This window comes from Theropithecus gelada, chromosome 6 (assembly GCF_003255815.1).
Source record: "Theropithecus gelada isolate Dixy chromosome 6, Tgel_1.0, whole genome shotgun sequence".
NCBI lineage: Eukaryota > Metazoa > Chordata > Mammalia > Primates > Cercopithecidae > Theropithecus > Theropithecus gelada.
Genome location: NC_037673.1, coordinates 34,466,568 through 34,482,957, shown reverse-complemented (window position 1 = coordinate 34,482,957; position 16,390 = coordinate 34,466,568).

Here is a 16,390-nt window from a genome sequence, read left to right as displayed (position 1 = left end):
TCCTCATCCACCTAAAAAATGTCAGTGCTTGTTAGCTAATTCAGAAGAATTGTAAGAGCTCTGTATGTTAGCTCAGATCTGTTAGAAATGTCAAGTGTTTGATTGGATTGGGTTATCCAGATTGGTTGAATTTAGAAAGTAGCTTCTGTGGTTTTGCAGTGAGAATGCAACTTTATATTTCTAATGTGGCTTGTTAAGACTTCGGGATTTCACCAAAATAGTAAAATTTTAAAACTTTTGGGCAGGGCACAGAGGATTTTTAGGGCAGTGAAACTAATATGTATGATACTATAATGGTGGATACATGTCATTATAATTTTTCCAAACCCACAGAATGTATACCATCAAGAGTGAACCCTCATGTAAACTGTGGACTTGGGTAATAATGGTGTGTCAGTGTGGGTTCATCAGCTGTCACAAATGTACCACTTCGGTGGGAGATGTTGATAAGGGAGAAGCCAGGTATGTGTGGGGGTAGGGGGTAAATGGGAAATCTCTGTAGCTTTCCCTTAATTTTGCATGAACCTAAAACAGCTTTAAAAATGCCTTTGGGAAAAACTTTGGGGACCAACATAGGTGCCAACTTATTTTACCAGGTATAAGGATGTTAAAATTATACCATTCAGTATCACCACCATTTTATAAAACATTTTAACATCAAAACCCCAGACGATAGCAACTTTACAGTGACAATAAACTTTAAACATTAAAAACAACTTTCAAATGCAGGAACAGGTACACCATAAAATTTTATTTCACAGTGTTACACTTATGCTACTGTTTATTGATATAGGTTTGTCAGTTTGGACATCTTAGGATTGCAAAATAGTAACATTTTATAAATTTTGGTGCCACCCAAAATGGAGTCTAAATGGCCATTTCTTTCTGTTATTATTATTTTTTTAATGTCAGTCATTGTTGAAAAGCCATTTTCAACTACGTATGTGAAAATGGAAGCAACTCTTCTGAAGCTACTGTAATCAATTCAGAATATTCTGGGGAGGAACAGCAGCCTCATCTCCAGACAGGGCTAAAATGAACAATGACAGGCCAAGTGACCAGTTAATAAGCACCACAGAGAAGGGCAATGGAATATATAGCTGTTTTCAGCCAGGGCTGCAATGTGGGACCTTGATCCTGAGTGCCAACCCTAAAGCATCCTGGGAGTTAGTCGGCAACTGCCAGGAGAAGGCCTACCAGTCAGTGGACAAGCCTTTGGCTTAGTTGGTATATGTGTGCTTCTGCCACAGCAGAACACAACTCACTATACCTTAGGTACTGGTTGATTCTTAAATTTTACAGGCTGAACAAATGACTGAAATAATTTCCTGAATGAAGACCCAAAATGTGGTTCTATAAGCACTGAGTGCATTGATATAGATATTGATAGTGATACACTTGGATCCCCAAAGACACAGGGTCTTTGAGCTGTATTATTATTATTATTATTATTATTTAGATGGAGTTTTGCTCTTGTCGCCCAGTCTGGAGTGCAATGGCACGATCCTGGCTCACTGCAACTTCCACCTCCCGGGTTCAAGTGATTCTCCTGCCTCAGCCTCCCAAGTAGCTGGGATTACAGACACCCACGATCACACCCAGCTAATTTTTGTATTTTTAGCAGAGACGGGGTTTCGCCATGTTGGTCAGGCTGGTCTCGAACTCCTGACCTCAGATGATCTGCCCACCTCGGCCTCCCAAAGTGCTGGGATTACAGGCTTGAGCCACCATGCCTGGCCATCCCTAGTTTCTTTATAAAGTAAATAGGTCCTTTCTAACTTATAACATGTTATGATGAGTTCAGTAAATCAGATCAGGGCAAGTGTTTCAGAAGGATCAAACTATTCCTTCCAAGGCAGTTTTGGTGACCTCAAACAGGCTGAGACTAAAGACACTTCCAAATACAGTTGACCCTTGAACAACATGGGTTTTAACTGTATAAATCCACTTATACACAGATTTTTTTCAATAAATACATTGGAAGTTTTTTTGTCTTTTTTTTTTTGGAGATTTTTGACAATCTAAAAAAACACAAACTGTTGCCTAGAAATATTTTTAAAAAATTTAAAAGGTATGTCATGAATGCATAAAATATATGTATATACTAGTCTTTTATCATGTGCTACTACAAAATATGCACAAACCTATTATAAAATGCTAAATTTTCTCAAAGTTTACACACATATACAGTACATGGTGCTATTCACAGTCCAGAGAAATGTAAACAAATGTAAAGATGCAAGGTTAAATCATAGCCGCATAAAACCAACGGGAGTACACACTGTACTGCAGTCATTTTGTAGCTGCCTCCTACTGCTGCTGCCGTGTGCTCAGGTGTTGTGAATATCCGCTCAAAACGCTGTCTGATGCTCATCATCTCTGTATGAGCAGTTCGACTCGCCAGTAAATTTCATGTGGCAGAAAAAAGTACTCTCTTGAGATTCTTAAGTATTTTTCATCGTGTTTAGTGCACCATAAACCTCAAATAATACCATGGGACCCATACGAAGTGCCACTAGTGATGCTGGAAGTGTTCCCAAGAAGTAGAAGTCATGACATTACAAGAAAAAGCTGAATTGCTTGATATGTATCAAAGATTGAGGTCTGTGGCTGTGGATGCCCTTCATTTCAGTGCAAGGATTCTTTTTGTAAACAGACGATGTAAATTTATGGAATCAATAAATACAGTATAGTAATGTAAATGTATTTCCTTATTTTCTTTCTTTTTTCTTTTTTTGAACAGGGTCTCACTTTGTCATCCAGGCTAGAGTGCAGTGGCATGATCTCAGCTTACTGCAACCTCAACCTCATGGGCTCAAGCAATCTGCCTTCCTCTGCCTCCCAAAGTGCTGGGATTACAGGCAATGAGCCACCATAGTTGGCCCCTTATCATTTTCTTAATAACCTTTGCTTTTCTCTAGTTTACTTCATTGTAAGAATATATTATGTAATATACATATAACATACAAAGTATGCATTAGTCGACTGTTTATCTTATCAGTAAGGCTCCCAGTTAAAACTAGGTTATTAGCAGTTAAGGTTTGGGGGAATCCAAAATTATACAAAGATTTTTGACTGCACACGGCATTGGCAGCCCTAACCCCTGCATTGTTAAGTGGTCAACTGTAGTATATGAAAGTGTTCGCCAATAAATTACTTAGGTATTGCAGAATTTTTTTAAAAATCAGAACTGAAAGGAATAAAGTTAGAGTCAGAAAAAGGGAAATGGAAGGTAATAGAGTTCCAATGACACAAGAAACTATAACTTAAAGCATGTGTCTAAAAGATTTCTTTCCCCCAAGTCATAGATCAGGATCCTAGTTGTTTTGTGTTTTTTTTTGAGATGGAGTCTCTCTCTATTGCCAGGCTGGAGTGCAGTGGTGCAATCCCAGCTCACTGCAATCTCCAACTCCCCGGTTCAAGTGATTCCCCTTCTCAGCCTCCCGAGTAGCTAGGTTTACAGGCACGTGCTAACAAGCCTAGCTAATTTTTTTTTGTATTTTTCATAGGGACGGGGTTTCACCATGTTGGCCAGGATGGTCTCGATCTTCTGACCTCGTGATCCGCCCGCCTTGGCCTCCCAAAGTGCTGGGATTACAGGCGTGAGCCACTGTGCCTGGCCAGGATCCTAGTTTCTAATGGCTCTTGGGTATTTCACCTGGAATGCTGCTTCTAAGTGGACCTCTTTTCCCAGAGTCCTTAATAAAAAACCGTTCTGTTTTAGATCTGCCAATGCTATCAATGTTGAGAAACATTTTGTGGTCGAGAATTTTTATCATCAACAAGGTTGTCTTTATTGTTGGCTGTTGTGTATAAAGGTTTTCAATTTGGTAACAGAAGACCTAGAGGAAAGGAGAAAATCATATGAGCGTTTTTCTTGGTTCTTGCCTTCTAACTGGCAACTGCCTCCCCCAGCAGCACGTCTCATTACCTTACCTCAGCTAAAGGCTGAACTTAGCCTGAGGCAACTGTGTCACCATTTTCCACCACATGACTATACTCTCCAAATGCTGGCTCTTCTAAGAGGCCTCTAAAATCTGAAGAGAGTCTCGAGTTTTCTTCCTAAAGAGCAGGGAGCTCTCGGCAAACCAAGGATAGTTGAGCTACCTGGATTGTTTAAATCCCAGGTGGAAAACTTATCTAATTTAGGGCCTTTTATATAGTTCATGATTTTCAAGTGGTTTCTTCTCATGAACACAGAGACTTAGAGCCCGAGGCCTGTGAAAGATCTCTGTTGTTTGTTTCTAGCCGTTGAGATGTCTGTCCTCTGATTTCTCATTACTGAAGGAGCTGAGCAGGACTCTGATGTATTATGATCCAAAAGACAGCTCCAGAAACACAGTTACTATTAAGTGTTCTTTAGTCACCTCCTATTTCTACCTCAAGCCTGAAAAAAAAGTGGTTTTTTTTATCCTTTTTTTTTTTTTTTTTTTTTTTTTTTACCTGTAAAGAATATTTGTTCTGTAGTATATGAGATACAAAATTTATGAACTTGGGGTTTTTATGCAAGTCGTACTAAAGACTGGTTCATTCTCTATTACTGGACTGTATAAAATATAGGAAGCGATCTGGCACTTTAACTTCCTTTGCAGTAAACCAGGAGATAATGAGATTCCAAACTAGCTGAAGAAATAGGCACAGATTGAGTCAGTTGCCCAGGGATCTCATAAATTCAGAGGTGGGCAATAACTGTGAGAGGCCTGCATCTCTGCTAGGGATAGTAAGTGGGAATTGGCCTCAGGCCTACTTCTCTCACACCACAAGGTGGCAGGATTCCCCTTGCCTGAAATCTGAAAGGATAACTGATTTCCATAGTGTATATATTCTCTTTGAGTTTAGGTGACTGTCAGACTGCTTATCTATGATACTATCTTTGTTTCCAGAACCTGATAAATCTGTATCTTTTTCGAGATGTTAACCAGAAAAATGTTTTCCACATAAGCTTGGTAGTAGCTTTTCAAAATATTCAGCCCCCAACTCCGTTTGCTTCATGCAACAATGGTGTCAGTAGAAGGGAATAAAGACAAAGACCAGCTTTCAGTAAAAATAAAAATAGCTGTTACTTAATACATGATTGTTATGGGGCCAGGCACTCTGCTAAGCACTTCACATATAATGCATTATCTCATTTATTCTCACAGCAACACTGAGATAGGTACTATACTTCATCCCCATTTTATAGGATTATCCATAGCTAGAAAGTGGTAGTCCTGGGTTTTGAACTCAGGCTTGCCTGTCTCCAGAACTACAGCTCTTAACCACCATAAATCAATAAGATTAATTCATAGGGATGCACTGAAGTCGTATTTCTATGATCAGATTAAATAGCTGATGAGATAGTCATAGTTCATAAAGACTTTATATCCTAAAATGGGGCCAAAATTCCTTACCAAACTGCAAAAGTATTCATGTATACCCTCAGGGCGAGCATGCACTACACCCTTTGCTTTCAACAAAACCAAATCTTAGTTTCTCTACTTCGTTCTAAAGACAGTGCAAGGTTTTATTTGCCAAAATTTAAATCACTGATCATTTCAAAAAGACTTCAGGTATGTAAAATACAATGTTTTCTGAAAAACTGATTTGCAGCCAGGTATGGTGTACTCACGCCTGTAATCCCAGCACTTTGAGAGGCTGAGGCGGGAGGATCGCTTGAGCCTAGGAATTTGAGGCTAGCCTCAGCAACATAGTGAGACCTCGTCTCTACAAATTGAAAATATAAAAATAAAAATTTTAAAAACCTGATTTGTTCCCAACATGCCAATAGGGAAGGATATATATATATAATTTTTTTTGAATTTTTAAAATTTTTTCTTAGGATACAGAGTCTTGCTCTATTACCCAGGCTGGAGAGCAGCAGCATGATCTTGGCTCACTGCAAACTCTGCCTCCCAGGTTCAAGCGATTCTCCTGCCTCAGCCTCGTGAGTAACTGGGACTACAGGCGCATGCTGCCACGCCTGGCTAATTGGGGGTTTCACTGTGTTTCCCAGGCTGGTCTTGAGCTCCTGAGCTCAGACAATCCACCTGCCTCAGCCTTCGAAAGTGCTAGGATTACAGGCATGAGCTACAGAACCCAGCCAAAGGTTTTGTATATTAAAAGTCCTGAGAAGCCCTTCAGAAAAGTAACCTGTGTCACTTTGTTTAAACCTGGTTTTTTTTTCCTTAATTGATTTTTGTCTTTCTGCCACAGAGCCTTTCTCCCTCCTGCAGAGAACTGATGCACATCCCTTGGAATCAGCATTTCTTGCCGCCCCCTTCAGGACATGCTGCCCTGTACAGCTGTAAACTACTTACCATTCCTCCATACGCTGCCCTCTGTCATGCTTCTGTGCCTTTGTATGTAGAGTTCCTTCTTCCGGGAATGGCTTCTGTTCTCCATCTGGATGAACTGCTACTTCTCCTTTAAGAAATGGCTCAAATGTCACCCTCTCTATGAAGTCTTTTCCGTTTCTCATAGATTGTCTCTCTTTTCATTGCACTGAGAATGCTATTCCAGAACTTAAACTTCATGTTTTCGTTATTTCTTCATGTTTTCTCTTACACTAGAATGTTGTCCCCTTAAGATTAATGACCATGTTTTATTTATCTTTATTACCACCTGCAGCTCTAACTGCACCTGGCACTTAGTAGGTGCTCAACAAATGTTTGTTAAAGGAATGAATGAAGATGAAGAAATTGAGACTCAATGTTTAAGTGACTTAAGGTCTCATGGTTTTTGGGATTCACACACGAGGTGCCTTGACTCAGAGTACAGTGCTCTTTTCTCTATATCTGAACAGCAAATATGTGGTAGAAGTCCGCTATTCCCCCACCCATAGCCCAAGGTGGAAGACACTAATAAATCAAGCTCCACCAAACCCAGCCTTTTGCTCTGGAACCTGAAGCATCACTCCAGGAAGCCATTAACAGAATGGGCCCATGAGATGAAATGTATTTGCTCTGCCTGCCCTATTCCACGCTGTCCCCACCTGTCAGACCATTTCTGTGGGCATGGCAGAGTACCTGGAGACTGCAGAGCTCCCCACTGCTCTGCTAAAGACAAGGTACACTGAGCTGGCTCACTGTGGCTTAGCAGCCCTTGTTCCCCATAAAAGAGACCCTCAAGCAGCGAACTAAAGGCTTCTGAGTTTTCACTTCTCTACCTGCCCCAGTGCCTCCAGCTAGTACCAGAATCCTGATTTGGAAAAGCTGCTGCCCCTTGTTTGGCTGCCTGGCTCTGCTGGAGCAGATTGTGCTCCTCACTCAGTCATACCAAGGTTTGGCCAGATATTTTCTCCTTAATTTTGTAGATGGAGTGTTGGAATGTTTACTAATAAATAATAGGAAAAGAAGATGAATGCAGCAGCCTGGAAACAACCCAGCTTATGGAACATACATTTCATCACTAAGGTCTTGCCTAAGACTGGGTCTGGCTGATACAAAATGTACTGAAGCATATGACCTCCTTTCTTTTTCCTTGTTCACTTCTCTCTGGAGACAATCAACTCCCAAATCCCCATTTCCACCCTATTTCCCTTCTCTAGCCCCTCAGCCCAGAAGAGGCTGTTCCATTTTGTTCACAAGACCAAGAGTACTGTATGTCACTAATAGGTTAATAGGCATTGAGGCACCTTCCTTTGCTCCCCTCTTATGAGAAGAAAAGGATGGTTCTCCCTGCTCCTTCTGTTGGCTTCTACAGCTTTATACCCATCGAAAGGTATATCAAAATAACTTTTCAGTATGCAGCTGTTTCGGAGACATCTAACAGAGAGAAAGGTAAAGTTGGTAACTTCATGCTTTCATACATCCAGCAAGTTTGATGACTAGGTAGAGTTGTTAAAATAGCTAATATTTATTGAGCACTTACTGTATACCAGATACTGTGCTAAGTGCTTTATGTGAATGATCTCATTTACTCTTTATTATGTTTCCATATTATAGATACTATTCTAATCCTCATTAGAGAAAAGTGAGGTTTAAGATACCTTACCTAATGGTACATAGTAGTAGAGCCTGGATTCAAGCACAGATATGTCTAACTTTAAATGTAGTCTATGACCTTAACTACTACATTCTTCTAACAATCAGAACTGTCCAGTAATGGAAGGAAGGGGCCATCTTGAGAGATAATGAGTAAATTCCTGATTATGGGAGGTATTTAATCAGGTACTGGACAAACAGTAATCTCAAAGGTCTTCTCTACCAATACAGCTCATGCTAATATCAGCAATGTCAGTGATGATTTTCTGTTTGCCAATATAATGCTTCTTATTAGTCATCCTCTTTCCATCTGCAATCGTCATCATTAACACGCTCATCATCTATAATTAGCACATACTATGTGCCAGGCATCTTTCTTTGCAGTTTTACTTATTTATTATTTATTAATAACAACCCTATGAAGTAGATATTATATTATTATCATCCCCATTTTATGGATGAGGAAACTGAGAAGAAAAGCGATTTGTCCAAGATCTCACGCTAAAGACAGAGCTGGGGCCAGGTGCAGTGGCTCACGCCTGTAATCCCAGCACTTTGGGAGGCAAAGGCAGGCAGATCACGAGGTCAGGAGATCGAGACCATCCTGGCTAACACAGTGAAACCCCGTCTCTACTAAAAATACAAAAAAATTAGCTGGGTGTGGTGGTGGGCACCTATAGTCCTAGCTACCTGGGAGACTGAGGCAGGAGAATGGCGTGAACCCAGGAGGTGGAGCTTGCAGTGAGCCAAGATTGTGCTACTGCACTCCAGCCTGGGCGACAGAGCAAGACTCTGTCTCAAAAAAAAAAAAAAAAAGAGCTGGGCTTATAACCCAGGCCATCTGGCACTAGTCCGTTCCTTACCACTACATGGCACTCTCTTAATATTTGACACATATACCATACTCTTAAAATATATCTTTTTTATCGTCACAAATAACATTTATTGTAAAAATAAAAGTAAAATGACACAGAAATACATAACATAGAATTTGAAAGTCCTCCATAATCCTGTGTCCTAGAGATAAGTAATATTCTTTTCACTAACTACATATTTACATATGAGTTATGCTACATATATTGCTCACTAATGCGTACTTTTCATGTTTTTAGCCCTAACAATATATATGGGAATATTCTTCCATGACACTTAAAGCTCTACATCATGCCTTTGAATGACCATATTCTACGGCAATAAACATGTGCTAGTATTTCTACTGGTAGACATTTGAGTTTTTCCCACAAATCTAAAAGAAAGACATAGTTATGTATGTATATGTATATGTGTATATTTATATACACATATTTATAAATACATATTTTGTGCAAGGATTTCAAAAGACAGATCTTAGAAGTGGTCTTTCAGAGTCAAAAGTTCCATGCATCTAAACATTCTATTAACTTTTCCCAATATATCCACCAAAAAGGTGCAATCAACATACAGTCTCATATAAATAGAGTATTGAGAGGGCTGAGCTCCCCATAGCTTTTACATAGCTGGGTTTTACTACCTGTATTTGTCATTACCACTAAAACAATAGGTTAAAAATGGTATTTTATGTTTTGAATCCTGCCTGAGATTGGAAATCTGTGTGTGTGTGTGTGTATTGGTCATACGCATTTCTTCCTCTTCGAAGTGTCTCCTCATGTCTTTCGTAACAATGACACTGGCCTCTCTTTCATTGAAACTTTGTCGTATATTTTTTTCTGACTCTCTTAATTCTTAAGGACTTTTTTAGAGACTCCTTTTCAGTTCCTCTTTCTGCATGACCCCTAAATAATACAATAATGATAATTACAATAATTAACATTTCACAGAAGCTTACTATGTGCCATACAGTAAGTAAAGCACTTAAAATGAAGTGCTGTATTTATGTGCATTTTCACAGATGAAGAAAGTAAGCCTTAGGAAGTCCCACTATAAGTGGGAAAGCTCAAATTTGAGCCCCAGCTGTTCTGCTACCAAACCACCATATTCTCTCTGAAATAAGTGGAAGCATTCTCCAAAGTTCTTTCCTAAGCCTTCTTGTTTCACATGTATGTATTCCGTGGGTTATCTTACCCATTCCATTAGCTTCAGAATCATTTCTTTGAGCTCTTGGCCCATACAGCCAACAACTTAACAGCTGTTGCCAAGTGGATGTATTGTGGGTACTGCAAACATATCCAAAGTGGAAACCATCTTCCCTCAGGCACCCTAGACATCCTCCAAGATTATTCCTCTTGCCAATACTATTTAATAACATTGCCATTCACCCAGTTGCCCAAGCTAGAAACTTCAACACTACCTTTGATTCGTGCCTCTATTAAACCTCACATCTGACTGGTCCTATGGTCTCTCAATACAGACTCCATATAGCTTCTCGATCTATCCCCTACACATTTTTCCTACTACGGCTTTAGATAATTAAGGGTCTAAACATCTCTCCCTTGGACTATCGGATCTACCTCCTAACTGCTCTCCCCACTGCTCCCTAGGTACCATCTATCCTTCTCATTGCTGCCAGAGGTAATGTTTTAAAGCCAATAATTGGTCATGTCATATCCTGCCCAAAACTCTTTGATGGTTGCTTTCTGTCTACTAAATAAATCCTAAAGGCCTTAGCACAGCACATAAAAATTCCATAATCTTGCCCCAGTCTGTCTTTCCAAATTCATGTCCAGCACGTCCCTCCTCAAGTACCTTAAACTACAACCACTCGAGGTCACTTGCTTTTCCTCCGTGATATCGGGTATCTACGCCACTATGCTTCTGTTCATGCAACTTGGAATACTCTCCTCTGGCTTCTTGTCTACCTGCTTATGTCTACTTTTCTTCGAAGACCCTGCAACCCAGCCCCCAACCTATGCAGAGTTTCCACTCACATTTCTAGCCTCATGATGTATTACTTGCCCTTTTCCTTTACATTTCTATTAAAGACTTAATACAGACTAACTTTCATATAAGGGACTCTATCTTAAACATATTAGTATTTCTAGTGCTTAAATGAGCTAGATATGTAAATGATTACAACTGAAGTACATTTGTGATTTAGGTAAAAGTTAGACTAAACAACCAGAAAGTTTATTTCCAAATCCAAGATTTTCTATGCCCTTTCTGTACACCAAAATTTTATTTGAGACCCTTGCAACTATCATTTAACCTTGAAATTAACTCTGATTTCAAGGGGCCATTTCTACTTTAGCTTTTTTGCACAGGCTTCAGAAGCCAAGAATTCGGGCTCCTAGCAATGAAAGTCCAGTGAGTGTAGTCAACGAGTTTCCAGAAGAGGTGAGGTAAGAAGCAGGAGAGTATATCGGAAAATTAGCAGAATTCCAGGACATCTGGGATTGATTACTCCAGTGAGATGCTGAAGTCTGCAAAGAGAGCAATCCTTGTACTGGGTTTTGACATCTGGCTTTGGCAGTTTCCCCCACGGCTTTGCTCAGCAGTTCTTGAGGAATGAGATACGGGCTTGTTTTAGGGAAAGAAAAACCTTCTGCTACAGCAAAGTCCTTCAAAAGACTCTTCTTTTCCCCTTATATGGAATTTCTTGGTAGGTTTGGTTTCATTGTAATTTACAGAAAGAAAAATTAATTTCCAAGTACCTAAAGACACTCATACCACCTAGGGTCTGAATTAGATCTCCTAATTTTTCCTCCTTCTATGAATCATTTCAGATCACTTAAAAGACACAGTAAATACTGGAAGGCAAAGCAATCTCAGGCTACCAAAGAATGAGATTCCAGATATTCTGAAGTGTCTCTTTTTAAATACAAGCTGAGTAGAACTTCTGTTCAGTTTTGGGGAAACATCATGCATTTTTTCTCTGAAATTATACATTTTGTTCTTTTAGTTTCATTATTATTACCTTCAAAGCACAAAATCTACTTTAGATATATTCAAAGACTCAAAATCTCAAAACTAACCTATGGTATTAGTGGCTAACAATTATCCCTGATTTCAAATATTCTGAACTGTTGCCCTGAAAGCAAAAGGCAGTCTTCTGTGAAGAAGGGGAAGGAAGGGTGTTTTACGAACATTTATTGAGCGCATGCTCTGCCAGGCACTGTACTATGCATGTTATAGACATGATTTTATTTAAAACACCAACAGGCAGGGAGCAAAGTTTTCCATTTTGCCCTGTGGCTGATCCTCTATATCGTCCTAACAGGAATTATTGACAGAGGCTGGAGAATGTCCTCCTCTGGGTAATGATAAAACAGGAGATAGCCTCCTGTGGGGCCCACCTCAGGTGTGGCTCTGACTGAAGTGGGTGTGGAGAGGAGGGCTCAATGTATTCTCCATGGCATGACCTTCCCCACCTGTCTAGCCTGGTGAACCTGGTGAGAAGGGGACCGATTATCAGCCACCACTGGTGAACACATTCAGGGTCCTAACTCTCAGCAGCAATGCACCGCTGTTAGAGGGCTCTCAGGGAAAAGCACATGGCCTTAGAGTCACACTTATTTGAGTCCAAATCTCCAAGACTGAGTGCATTTAGGCAAATTCCATTATAAAACATCAAGCTCCCTTCTGTTAAATGAGAGCTATCATACTGGGTATTTGTGAGGATTAAATTAAATACTTTATAAATAGGACCTAGCTCAGTTTTATGAATTTGGTATAAACTCAACAAGTTTTTGTTCTCTTCCCTCTTAGAACAGTTCGAGGTCAGTACTATTCTGAGATGAACAAATGTCAATGATATGCGTCATTGATAACGTCAAGGTTAAAGACTGAGGCAAGTCTATACAAAACTCTCTTTGACTTAAATTCTAAACATCTATAAAAAGAATCTGAAGAGGCTCTGTCATTATTAACTTTGGAGACTGTATCCTAAAAACTTGCCTTATGTTTAGGGACCTAGACTTTGTATGTTCAGCAAGAAAAATTATTTTAAGGTACTCATTTACTTTCTCTGAATCCATATGATACCTATCATACTGTGATCAGCTACAACCTTGTCTTGCAGGGCTTTTCTGTAATGCTCAGCATTGAAAGGGGTATTATAAATACTAAATATTATTGCAGCAACCCTATAACACTGGGTTCTATGAGACTGTAAGAAATCAACTAATTTTCCCAAGTGTAAGATTTGGCCAAATTCAAACACAGGTAGGATTTTGCCTTACTAGCAAGAATGAAAGAGGTGAATCACCCCTACCTGGTTGAATTGGGAGAGGCCATGCCATGCATATATACACATTGATGACATGGCTGATGGCCAGGGCCAGAACTCACCTCCGCAACAGAGTAAGGAGGCTCTTTGTCTCCCTGCTTTTACTGTGTTCACCTCCATATACAAGGATTTGAATCATCAGACACTAGGTGAGGTGAGAAACAACAGGTTAAAGAGAATCAGATAGCAAGCACCTTAATTGCAAACCAAACTCAGGAAAGGACCAGCGGAACTGAGATCTTGTCACAAGTTTACATTTCAAATACCTGCACTACATTTCATTTGTTTCCTAAGCTGATAACAAAGATGTAGCCTCTACCTAGGCTTATGGCATCCTAAATTTCCAAGTTAAATCCCTATTACAAATGGAGGATGTAGTCATGCTGTCTTAGTCCATTTCGTGTCTGGTGAGGGCCCACTTCCTGATTCACTGACAGCCATCTTTGCTGTAAACTCACATGGTGGAAAGGGGCAAGGAAACTCTTTGAGGTCTCTTTTCAAAGGGCACTAATCCCATTCATGAAGACTCCACTCCTGAGTCCTAGTCCCCTTCTAAAGGTCCTATCTCCAGATAAAACCACAGCGAATATTAGGTTTCAACATATGAATTTTGAAGGGACACAAGCATTCCATCTATTGCATATGCCATCAAAAATTCATTACCAGGTAAAAATCTATATGAGGCTCTCCTTACACTGATTTTGTGTGGAACATGGTAAATCCTTACAATGTATATGCTATGCTCTTTTTTTATTTCAGAACATTTGTCTTCAATGATATCTCTGATTACTGCTTCTATTCCAATCATAATTTCTTCAGAAATACATACAATTCTTTGGCTGAATCTCTACTTTGTCCTGCATACCAATTACTTTCTCATGAGATCCCTCTCTTCTTTCACTCTGCATTCTAAGAGAGCTTTTCAAGTTTGTTATATCAATCTTGATTCTTAAAATTGGCAGGATATTAAAACTGCCTCTAGAACTATTTAAAAAAAAAGATTCTGTACACTACTCGTAAAACTTCTAATTCACATGGTCTGGGGTGAGACTCAGGAATTTGTTTTTGCTTGTTTTGTTTTGTTTCTTACTGACTGTGCTGCAATTCTAGATTTGAGAAACAATACTCCAGTATCACTCCATGTTAAGCGTCTTCGTTATTTTCAATGTGGATCTGAATTTTATTAGACTTGTTTCCCTGGAACCCCTTCTCATTTCACTCATCATTTTTCATTTCATCTCATTTCTTATCCTCAGATTGTCATCCTTTCATTTCAAAGTTTTCTCTCCTTTCAGGCTTCTACCCCTATTACCCAGATGCCACTGTGTGTTCATGCTTCCCTGGAAAAGCTATTCTGGCTCCTATAACTTACTTTCAGGAGGCTTTCTTTTCCCTGAATCTTCAAAATGAGTTCCCCTTTCTTCTGTTATTTACTGTTTTCTGATCACATTAGGTTACCCTGAAATGAGATGAAAATCCCGGCAAACCTGATGTAGACTGCTTCTGACTCCACACTCTGCTCACTTGAGTATTCCTTGATCTTTACCAACTTTTCCTCTGACTTTGAAAAAACTTAGGTTTTATTTAGAGACATCGCCACCTATTTTACTAAGCCTTCAGATTCATTCTGTCAGTATACTGACTGGTTGAACACCTTTTGCCACACCCCACTGCAAGGGAACGAGCTCTCTGGAAGGGGAATGAGTACTTGGGTACGGATGGTTAAAAAAGGTATTACTAATTCCACCCAACCTTGAAGTGCTTTCCAGAGATTCTGCCACTATCATACTTGGATTCCAAGATTAGGGTGTTACTCTTTTAAGACTCTTGTCCAGACATGGACTCAACAAAAGTTTCTGTGTCATATTCTCCCTCAGCACATCTAAGAAAGCAGACAATTTTCAAAAGATAACACATCACTTAAAAAAAGAAAAGGAGAGAGGGAATAAAATGGAAGAGAAGGGAAAATACATATATACATGCATGCATATGTACATACATCCCTCCTCACATCCTGCTTACAAGCCCAGGGGAAAATGTAACAAAACCAGTCAATAGTCAGCTTTGTCAGGAGCTGAATTGCCTTTCTGGGCTCTCCTTTGGCAAAGCAGATCCTGCCCATGTTATACAAAGTTTCAGCCACATTTTTGCTATAGTCACTGTAGCTGAATACCTGGGAGTTTAACGAAGCCTGTAGCAGTCTGTAAGCCTCCTGAGGGATAAAACGTTCTAAAAAAAAAAAAAAAAAAAAAATCAGCCTGGCAATTCCAAAGGAGCATGCTGGTTCTGTTCCCTGAGCTCTATGGAGAAGGCATTGTACCCAATGATGACACAACCCAGCAGGATCAGTCCGCTGTGATGTGCCACCTAAGTACTTTGTATTAAGAATTAAAGTTCCAAGCTTGTAATTAATAATAGTTAATTCATATGATGCTATTTAATCTTCATGGCTGCCCTACAAGAGAGGAACTATTATACTCATTTTACAGATGAAGGAATGGAAACTAATAACAGCTAAGGATCTTGCCCCAGATCATACAGCCTATGATTGGCAGTGGCAGAATTCCAACACCAGGCAGTCTGAATTCCACAGCCCTCACTCTGTTTTTGTTCACCTATTTTTTATTTCAAATTTTTCAAACCTTCAGAAAAGCTAAAAGAATAGTAAAATACCCGTACAGTTTTCACCTAGCTTCACACATTGCTACAGTTTTGCCACATTTGCCTTATTGTTTTCTCTTCTTAAAAAATACTGTCTCTCTCTATCTATATATACATGCATACACACATATATTTTTGTTGAAAATAAGTTGTAGTAATCAAGATACTTTACCCCTAAATGCTTTTTGTTTTGTTTTGTTTTGTTTTTTTTCTTTTTTTTTTTTTTTTAAGAGACAGAGCCTCACTCTGTTGCTCAGGCTGGAGTGCAGGGGTGTGATCACAGCTCACGCAGCCTTGACCTCCCAAGCTCAAACGATCCTCCACTTCAGCCTCTCAAGTAGCTGGGACTACAGTTGCGCACCACTCTGCTCAGCTTATTTATTTATTTATTTATTTATTTATTGTAGAGATAGGGTCCCACTATGTTTCCCAGGTTGGTCATGAACTCCTGGGCTCAAGTGATCCTCCAACCCTGGCCTCCCAAATTACTGGAATTATAGACAGGCATGAGCCATCACACGTGGCAACCACTAAATACTTAAGCATGTGTCTTCTTAGAACAAGAACACTTTCCTATATATCTACAATAACATTATCATTCAATAAA